This window comes from Teleopsis dalmanni, chromosome 2, assembly GCF_002237135.1.
Source record: "Teleopsis dalmanni isolate 2A chromosome 2, ASM223713v2, whole genome shotgun sequence".
Taxonomy (NCBI): Eukaryota; Metazoa; Arthropoda; class Insecta; order Diptera; family Diopsidae; genus Teleopsis; species Teleopsis dalmanni.
The window spans coordinates 228,728,846-228,740,087 of NC_051847.1; positions in this window are offsets into that span (position 1 = coordinate 228,728,846).

Here is an 11,242-nt window from a genome sequence, read left to right on the forward strand (position 1 = left end):
GGCACGTCGTGACAACAAATCCAGTGGAACGAATAGTGAAATGATCAATTTCTTAAAACTGCAAAAAATATAACTATAAAACAAAAAAAATCTTTAAAAGAAATGCTAAATAAGTTAAGGAAAAGTAACTTAGGTTGATTTCATTATTTAAGACCTCTTAGCACATCCTTGGCTTGTGTGCTGCATTGCTGTTGCTTTTTGAGTTGCATTGAAAAGTCACTTCAGCTATTTGTTGATGAAGTTGCTCTACACCTTTTGCAACTACTGCCATTGCTATTGCTACTGCTGCTGTTGCTGGTGTTGTTGCTGGTATTAATGCTGTTACTATTGCTGCTGTTGCTGCTGCTGCTGGTGATGTACTTCTCCGCATACGTACGTGCTGATGCAGAAGCACGTATTTACTGATAGCTGGCATGCAGTGCTCCTCTATGATGAATTAGTCGCTTGCCATGTCATGACAATGTAACTGGCATGCAATTTTCTTCCTCAAACTTTTTCCCGAATCTGCCATAAACAAACTGCAACCATAAAAATATCTTGCGCTAAATGAGCAGCTCAATTGACAAATCGTTCATTTGTTTCTTGATAATTTTGTAGCCTTTGGAACAATTTTTCGTTGTCGTGTACTGCAATAAGTAACCCGGTGTCTTATTTATTATGCAAATAACGTGAGTGGGTGAAATGTGATTAGTTCTGCTCGTTGTTTGTGGTCGATACTTGTTTAAAAGATGCCAAATTAAATTAGTAGGGAAACCAAAAAACAAACAAAAAAAAAAACAAATAGATAAAAATAGTGTTTTTGTACTAAAGGCATAAAAATCATTAATTCAATATCACATAAGCACAGTATCTCTGCATTTTATTAGACTGGCTCTTTTGTTTTTAATTAAAATTTTATTTTAATTTGTTGGCTTGAATAATAATTATTTGTCATTTATATTTTGCTTATTAAATCTATTGTTTAAAGAAACAACAACATATCATACGTGTTGCACATATAAATTTTTTGCTTAAATAAAGAGAAATCCTTTTTCTAATTCCGAAAAGCAATAAAGGACACTACGTGACCGGCATGCCCACAAGCGTTGTATCGGAGTTCTGTTGGCTTTTTTGCAGGAAAATGTTTTGTATGACACTAAATTTGATGACCGCTACAAATCAATACGTGGCAGCCACACTAGGTGAAAGTATTCCGGTGTACCTAGTACATGATCCTCTCTCTTAAATGTTCTTTTTGTTGTTGGTTTGGGTTTATTTTGTTTACGGAAATTACGAAACTCGTAAAATAGTTGTTATTACGTTACGTGTACGTTTTGGTTACGCAAAAAATTCAAAGCAAAAACGTCGGTTTCATTTATGGCTTCTTTGCTCTTTTTTGGGGTTAGAAATTTAAGATAGAAATTACTTTACAATGCTCCATATTGTGGCTAATCAAAATTTTTTATTAAACTGTAAAAAGCATTTTGATTAAACATTAATCTTCGTAAATCGTAAACCAAAAAAGCCTGTAGTACGTGCTCTCTGGAAAGTAAGTCAATGTTGACAAATTTTGACATTTTGATTTGATGAGAAAAATAGTGAAGGAAAGGTTAGTGTTTGCAGTGTATTAATAATAAATTGAGAAATTATTTATGGAAAGCATATAAATATTATAATATAGAAGATGAAAATTGAGTTCGCTTAGTTTTCCTTAGATTTTAAAGAAGATTTTTAGAATAGTAGCTTATCACAAAAATACTGATACTAGTATAAAATATTTCTACGGAAGCTTTAAGGTCATATTATATAATTGTTATTCTAAAAATGGGTTCCGTTTTTATAAATTCAAAGGTTTTTCGGAAATATATGATAAGTTTTATTCACTTATTATTTCAAAGAGAGGCTTCGAAAAATAGTGAATTATAACAAAAATTGCAATTCTTAAATCAACACATACGATTAAGATTTAAGGTTACAAAAAAAAAAGTCTTAGAAACACACCTGGAGAACTGTGAGCTATCCTAGCTATCAACGGCAGCGAAAAGTTTTATTACACAGTAGAATTTTATGGGCTGCGATATCGCCTCTACCGCAGCAATATATTTTTATCTTCCATTTCTATAATATAATTTTCAAACCCTTAAAGTCATTATATGATTTTGTATAACATGAAAAACTATAATCTATAATCTTGCATTTTTTCTAAACATTTAAAACATCATGGAGAGACTAATTTATTAATTTATATCTATTTTTAGATGTTTTCTTAAATTTTGCGTCCAGTTGAAGACGTGTTTCCTCATCCATGTAGAAGTCGAGAAAAGTTAGAAGAATAAATGTTTCCTATTTTTCTAGAGAAGGTCCAGGTTCTATTTTCTTCCGTGTGGAAATCTAGAAAAGAAAGATCAACAATTATTTTTCTTTTATTTTGTATATGAAAGCTTATGTAACTTTTATAGAATAAGTAAGTAAACTTTCATAAGTTATAACTTGCATAAAATGTTTAAGTCTATAATAAGTAGAATAAGACCAAACAAAATAAATAATTACTTTCCTTTTAACCATATAAATTAATTTAATTTTCTTGAAAGCTATTTTTTTTTTGTATTATTTCTTTTATTTACAGTTAGTAGGACCGAGGGTCTCGAGAATGCATTCAAAGCACGTGCCATACAGTGCTGAAATATAGATGACGTTGTTCACTGATCAGACACAATTTTTACAATCTTTATTTTTCTGCAGATTCTTTATACGATGCCAGCTTAGCGGTGCTATATTATTTATTAAGAAGTACATAGAAAGAATCTGTTAAGACTACACAAAGGTTGATATGCTTGGGTTTTAATCTTTAAGATTTCTGTTTTTCACATTTAAAAATTAAAACAAAATATATTTTAATAACATTTTAATTTAACTTAATGTTAAGGTGAATATATACAAAAATAAATTTAATTGTATGTATTAGATTAATAAGACAAATACTTAGTTGACAACTAAACTTAATGAATAATGTATATAATAGACGCCTTAATATATTCTACAACTGATACTGTGTAAATGTATATCGTATGTTACTTAAGTTTATTTACAGAATTTTTCTTCTTAAAAGTAAATAATAAATAATTTTAAAATAAACTATGTGTCTGTTTTAATCTAATATTTTTGTACCTTCCAGTGATGATTTTTTCAAGACAAATGCTCAACAAAACAAGGAATGCGTTGGGGTCGTGATAAGAAAATTCCTGACACCTGAAATAATATGAAATGACATCGAAACAGTTGCACTCCATTGTTATTTTGTTAATCCATTCAAACAGATACATAAAAATGTATCTTCAGGTTACTGCGAGTTAGAAAAAAGGTAATGGTTTATTTATCGCACAATCAACTGTCACAATTTGACATAACTTTATGACATTTGTTTGACACCGTTTTTGTTACTTTCCGCAACGATAAGAAGCTGCCTTAGGGTTAAAGTGTGTAAGTGTGTCTGTACCAACTTTTAATCATATTAAGGTGAAGATAACAGTAGAGGTAGAATTATGACAAAAGGTCATAAACAAATAAAAAAAAAGATTAAAGTTTATTTAAAGACAAATAACAATGTAATATAAATAATTAAATTTTTTGAAAACCAAATAAATATTTTAGGTTGTATTAAAAAAGAATAAATAAAACTAGTATTAAAATAATTGGAATATTAATACAAATTTTCATTTATTTTTTAAATAAAAATAATTCGAACGTTTGGAAGCTAGTAATATTTTGCTGAATTAATCTGCTATTCTTGGGTTACACAGAATTGAGATAAATAATACACAGTGCATAATAATTAGTATATCCTCACAGTTAGGGTTGTATCTTTGCTTTCTACACTTAGCGTTAGCAAAATTCATAATTATCAACTACATTTAAACAGTACCTGACCCCAAGTTTTGGACATCAATTTCTGCAATTTGACACAATCATGTTTGTAGACAACTTCTTACTCCTCTGCGGCATGACTCTAAAAATTTCCTACGACGATTTTTTGCGGCTCTTGTAGTTCTTAATTCCCAAGTTTAGGACTTTATTTTCCATTATTTGTTTACCTTCGTTTTTGAAATATTTCGAATACCACTTTTTTGCCCTAACTTTGCCCCTAACTTCCAAATTCAAGCTATCATTTTTGACAGCTAATCCTTATCGTTTTTATGGACATCTTCTCTTTCTAGTTTTCTGTGGTATGATTTCAACAACTCCTTATCACATGATTTTGGCGTTCATTCGATCCTTAAATTTCAAATTCTAGATATCATCCTCTCCATCTTCCCTTTATCGTTTTCGTCGACATGCTCTCAACCCTTTTTCCGCGATGAGAAAATCTGCTACTGCGCTTTTTTGTGATTCATTTCATTCCTTACTACCAATTTCTAAATATTATCTTCTCTAACGTGATCTCATCATTTTTGTGGGCCTCTACGACGTTTTTCTTAATTGAACAGAATTTCATGTAATATGACTTCATCGCTTTTGAGGACATCCTCTCCCATTGCTTTTTTTTCAATATAGTTTTAAAAACTTTCTATACCCATTTACTGTGGTTTATTCTTACTATATGTTGGAACTATTTTATACTTAGCAAGCAGTATCAATTAATTAAATAATTTGTGTTGATAATCAAGATTTTTATTTTTTCATTTTTAAAGATGAAAACTGCTACTTAAAGAAGGTAACAAAGAATTACTAAATTTGAAAAAGAATTTAACAAAAAGGTGCGAAAAAAAGACTTTTCAACTTTTTATCCTTTGTTAGGTTATAAAACGAATTTTTGGATAAAATTTTTATATTTGCGAAAAAACATAGCACTGAACGTGTCTCAGCGCTAGAAGAGCCACTACATAAAATTACCTAACATTTCGGTGAATGGTGTGTTCTTTATTGAATATGAAATACGACAGCAGACAGCCGGCAAATGCACATTAAAAGGGAGTTGACTTTCGCAAAGCACAGACAGACACTTGGATTAGCATTAGATTGCCTTAAGGGAACTTTTACTATCCACCAACGGAACAATGGCAACATTAGGAGTTCGTGTACTTAACACTGTCACGTATGCCTTCAATTGTTATGATCATAACACCTCGAAGTGCACGTACATATGTGGCGGACCACCCACGCAAATTAGCCTGTGGCAAGTTAAGAACAAAATTCGCGATAGTATGCGAGTGCGAAGTCCTGCAACGTTCTTACTTTCATTAAATATGCAGATATGTTCGCATGAGTAGGTGGACACAATGTTCAATAGACAAAGAAGGTTTCGTTTCATGTCTTTTTTTTTTTTTGGATTTTACTACCGATGTAGTAAAATTGTTTTTATTTAATAATTATGCAAATACACAAAACAGTAGCAACGTTAGATAAGGCGTAGCTCATTCGAAGTTGCCACCCGCTGTAAACAGTGGCTGTGTGCGGTGATGCAACCAGTACAATTACCTTTCTTGATATTCTCATCACGTTTGCAAAGTTTTTCTTTCTTGGTGATGAGAAAAAGTCATTGACATTTGAGGAAAAGGAAATATTAATGATACAATGCAAAATATGTTTAAGCTTTCGAATTTTCCTACAGTTCTTTCCTCGTCATATGTCGGTGATATAGACGATTGTTTAGCGACTCCTCAAGTCTGCTTCCTAAATCTTCTAATTTTTAGTTAAGTAACTTTTATTAAGGAGAAACTTACTCCCACTTTAAATTAAGCATCTTATTTTTGGCAATTAAAGAGTCTTCGAAGTACTGTTTGACAAAATGCTTTTATTAAGGTTCAACTGTATCCATCTGAAATTTAATTTTAGAATCTAATATAATATATTTTTTTAATTTTAAAAATACTTATGTCACTTTATTGCTGATTTCCGATTTTCATTGTAATTGTGTCATTTTTGTTTGTTAAAGGAATCACTCCAACCTTCCGGAAATATAAATATTGACAGTTTTCCATTTCACTGCACTAAATTTTCATTTACGAATGTATTTGAAGAAATCGAAAGTAGGTAATGTACTAAAAAATTCTCTGAAATATATTACATACCCCAGTAAAATAATTATATGTGCAGTACTTAAAATCTAATTTAAACTCCAACAAATTTTGTTAGGGTGAATTTAGTTTATTATTTGTTTTTATGTTTAGTAGTGTAATTAAAATAATAAAAAAATTTTATTCAAATTAATTTTTTTTAAGTGAAAAATTAACTTTATTTTAAATCTTCATAGAAAATATTTATATGTGCAATTCACATTTTTTGCTAAAAACAATTGTCAGACACCGAGTTTAAATAAAACACGTCCGTTTGATTAAGAGTGTCTAGTCAAAACTGACTTTCATTTCTTTATTATATTTCTTACATTAATGCACTCCGAGAGCGTAACACTTATGAGAGAATGAAAAGATGCATAAGAGCAATGATAATAGAAGTAACAATAAAGCAATAAATAAAAGTAAAAATAACAAAAGAGTGACAGTTCGACCATCCTGACATTAACTCGTCCTCGAGTTTCAAGTTTACTATATGTTAATATCGTTATCTTCATCGTAGTCATCGTCGACTGTAGGAAATAATGAACACCATGGTTTCAGTTTGTCACTGCTAACGACTGTGCTATACCGGCGTTGTTTCCTTTGTTCACCCACCATGTCTCCAATAACATACCTGTCAAATCGCAGAATTTTCTTCACTTCATATGGCCCGCGATATTTAATGCCAAGTTTTCTTGATTCGCCTGTGCTTGGAAGCGTTGCTTCAATAAGCACAAGATCACCTTCTTTATACGGTTGTGGAGTTTTATATTTAGCATCGAATCTAGCTTTCCAAACCTCACGTGCAGCCTTAATGTTCTTTTTAGCATCCTCACGACGCGCGCTTAATTCGTGACCATCGACATTGATATTTTCTTCTGTTACAGCAGCCAACAGTTTATTTCCACTGATGTCTTTTAACGGAAAATCGTAAATTAGTTCAATGGGTGAATATTTTGTTGTTGAATTTATTGTTGTATTTATCTTCCATTGTAAGCAACGAAGTTTTGTGTCCCAATCTTTTGTATCTGATGACGTCTTTAAATAAGAGAGAATTGATTGATTCACACGTTCAGCAATACCATTAGCTCGTGGTGTGCGTACGGCAACTTTAATATGCTGAATATTGTTACTATTACAATAAGCTTCGAACGCTGAAGATGTAAACGCTGTACCTCTATCAGTAACGATTTTACTGGGAAGACCAAAATACAATGTTAGTTGATTAAGTGTTTCTAATACAGGTTTGGTTTTCGTTGATTTAACAGCGACAGTTACAACATATCTAGTTAGTGCATCCACGATCACTATGATATATTCATTACCACTGCAGCTTCTAATAAAAGGTCCTAGATGGTCCATATGTATTACCTCGAACGGCACCCTCGGTATCTCCATACCATATAGTTGACATTCTGTCTTTGCTGTACTTCGATTATAACAACATTCAATGCATGATTTGATGTACCCCTTAACAAAATTTCGACATCGAGGAAACCAAAAATGTTGTTTAATACGTTTTATTGTGCCATCCACACCTGGATGACCAGCATCATCATGACAAAGTTTCACAATTCTCCATCGTATTCCTTTTGGTATGACCATTAACTCTTTCCCATCATGATGTCTTCTATAGAGCCGATTTCCCTTTAAAATGAATTCCTTCTCATGCTGCTCTCGCTGTGTTGAATCGACACGTCCTTTTAAAATATCAATGATCTGTTGTAAATTTGCATCTTGCTGTTGCATTGTCAAAATCCAATCCTCATTCGAAATGTCAATCATCATTAAATTTGCAGATACATCATCAACTTCGCATGGCGGTTCAACAGGAGCTCGACTCATTGCGTCAACGTGAGCCATTAAATTACCTGGGCGATGACTTGACGTATAATCATATTCGAGCAATTTTAACAGCCATCTTGCGACTCGTGGAATCATTGGTGTTACTGTTTTAATACTGGAAATAGCTGAACAATCCGTAAAGATTTTAAAATGTTTGCCCAAAAGATACATTCGAAAACGTTGACATGCTTCAACTACCGCTAAAACTTCTAATTCATATCCATGATATTTACTTTCAACATCTGTACATAATCGACTAAAATATGCTATGGGCTTTGATATTCCGTTATCTTCACGTTGCATTAATATCGCTGCAAGTCCAATACTGCTTGCGTCAGTATAAATTTCTTGTTCTTTATTAATGTCATATATTCCCAAAAGCGGCTCATTAGCTAACAATTCAATTAGTTTGAGGAAAGCATTTTCACATTCTAATGACCATTTAAAAGCAATATTCTTTCTCGTTAACTGTGTTAACGGATGAGCAATTTGTGCATAATTCTGAACAAATTTCCTGAAGTAACCTGTAAGTCCCAAGAAACGTCTGACTTCTGTTACATTTGTTGGTATAGGAAATTGTTTTATCGCAATGGTTTTCGTTATACCAGGTTTTATACCATTCTCGTCGACTTCATGACCTAAAAACGATACACTGCCTTTCATAAAATAACATTTCGATAGGCGTAAGGTCAATCCTTCATTACGAATAATTTTCAAAAATTCTTCTAAATTCTCAAGCCCTTCTTGTGCTGTTTCAGATGCCACAATGACTTCATCAACATAACTAACCACCTTACCTCTCAGCGGTTCCATAAGTTTCATCATCATCTTTTGAAATACGCACGGAGCATTTTTGAGGCCAAATGGCATTCGGTTAAACTCATAGTCACCATTATGAGTGACGAACGCTGTCAGCTTTTTCGATGATTCAGCAATTTCAATCTGATAATAGCCTGACATCATATCTAAAGTTGTGAAAAATCTTTTTCCCGCAAGAGTTGATAGAACACCATCTACTGTAGGCATTGACCATGGCTGTTTTTCCGTTACAGCATTTAATGCCCTGTAGTCGATGCATAAACGATCTTCACCATTCGATTTCGGTACAAGAACAATAGGAGACGAGTATTCTGAAGTTGATGTTCGAATAATATTTAACTCTAATAATTCGTCAACAATTCGTTCCACGACACGTTGTTTAGGAATTGGTATGCTGTAAGGTTTTTTTGTTATCGGCGTTGGAGATGTAACCGCAATCTCCATTTTCGTTGTTTTCGCCTTACCAAGTTCATTTAGATTTTCGCCAAAACAATCATAATAATTATTTAACAAATTACGCAACTCATTTTGTTCGTTTACCGATAAATTCTCGTTGCACTTAAAATTTTCAGGTGTTATCGCAAACACTTGACAGTTTCCATTTTCAATCACAACGCGACATTTGGACAATAAGTCAATACCGATAATTACGTCATATGCCATGGTATCATCTTCGACCACTAGCATTTCGCACTTGTACTTTTGTTCATCAATAGTTATTGACAACTTATCTGTCTTTTCGGAACACACATATTCACCGCCGGCAAAACCGTTCAAAGTTTTCACACATTTTATTAGTTTACATTTCAATATAGTGGCTATATTACGCTTAATTATTGACACACCACTGCCTGAATCGATCAAAGCGTTACATAAAATATTGTTTATACATATTTCTTTAATTATAATACCAGGTTTTTCAATCGCATTTACTGGATTTCGTTTATTACACGTTTTTGTGTCATGGTTTCCTGAACACATTGAACAACGCGGCTTTCGTTGCGGTTTTGGACAATTTTTCGAAATGTGCCCATTTTCCCGACAATTATAACAAACCGGTCCCGTTTTTACCACACGAGTTACACTGGAGTCACTGTTATTTTTATTCGGCATATATTGATTATCATTGTAACGTACTACTGGTCTTCGTACGCTTACATTACTGTTCTGTAACGACTGCACAAAATCTGAGCAATTTTTAAATTGCATAGCAGATAATGTTTTCCGCAACCCGTCGTCATACAGCCCGATGGTTACATATCTTATGACCACTTGGTCTTCGAGTTGTCCACGGCGTCCAATAGCTAACATTCGATAATAGTACTCAACAACGCTTTCATTTTTTCTCTGCTGATTGCTCATTAACTGCATATGAATATCAGCAGCATTTAAAACACACGGAAAATCATTTACGAATGCGACCACAAATTCACCCCAGCTACGAAATACTGGTTGCGAATCGATCCACAATTTTGCGGCACCTCTCAATTTACTTCTTATAGCAAATAGAACAATATGGTCATTCCACTGGTATGCATTCTTTAATTGCTCAACACTTTGAACAAATTGCACTGATGTGACGTCATCACTGTTGTTGTCGAATGACGGCAAAGCATCTATAATTTCTCTTATATTACAGTAATTACTCGCACTCTGCATTGCCATAGCAACATTCGAATTCATATTTGTTTCATACTGCATACGCAAATTGGTTTGATCTTGTCTGTTCTGCATGTACGGTGCGTATTCTGTTGACGTAGCAGCTACAGCTATGTTCGGCGCGATCAACGGCGACTTTTGCACACACTCAGGGGTTGAAAAGATTACTGGCGCCAACGTAGACGCATTAGGCATATTCATTACATGTGACGCTGGCAGAGGCCACACTGTGCTTGTTGATGCACACGAATATTTGTTCATGCATTGGTTCGGTACAGTTATCGAAGGCAAAGAAACACTCACTGTATTTGTTGTAGTTGTAGTTTGACTTGTTGCATATAGATTAGTATTCGGCACAAAATACTTTTTCGCATTTAATTCCGGCATCGACGTCGCCACCGCATTGATAGGCTGTATTAATGACTCCAATGTCCGCTGGAGACGCAATACTTCGGCTTTCAATTCCAAAACGGTGGTGTTTTCGTTTGCCGTATTAACATCGGCGACACTTTGTTTCTCCTGATCATTATGTTCATGCAATTGCGTTTTCAAATTACTTTCCTTTACCGAAGGAAAATCATCCAAGTCAATTGCATTTCCCATTGTGTTCGAATCCATTATTTTCATTTATAACTGTTTACACTTATTACCAATAAATTATTATTTGCACTCTTTATTTTAAATCCCACTTCTGAATTTGTCAGACACCGAGTTTAAATAAAACACGTCCGTTTGATTAAGAGTGTCTAGTCAAAACTGACTTTCATTTCTTTATTATATTTCTTACATTAATGCACTCCGAGAGCAACACTCATGAGAGCATGAAAAGATGCATAAGAGCACTGATCATAGAAGTAACAATAAAGCAATAAATAAAAGTAAAAATA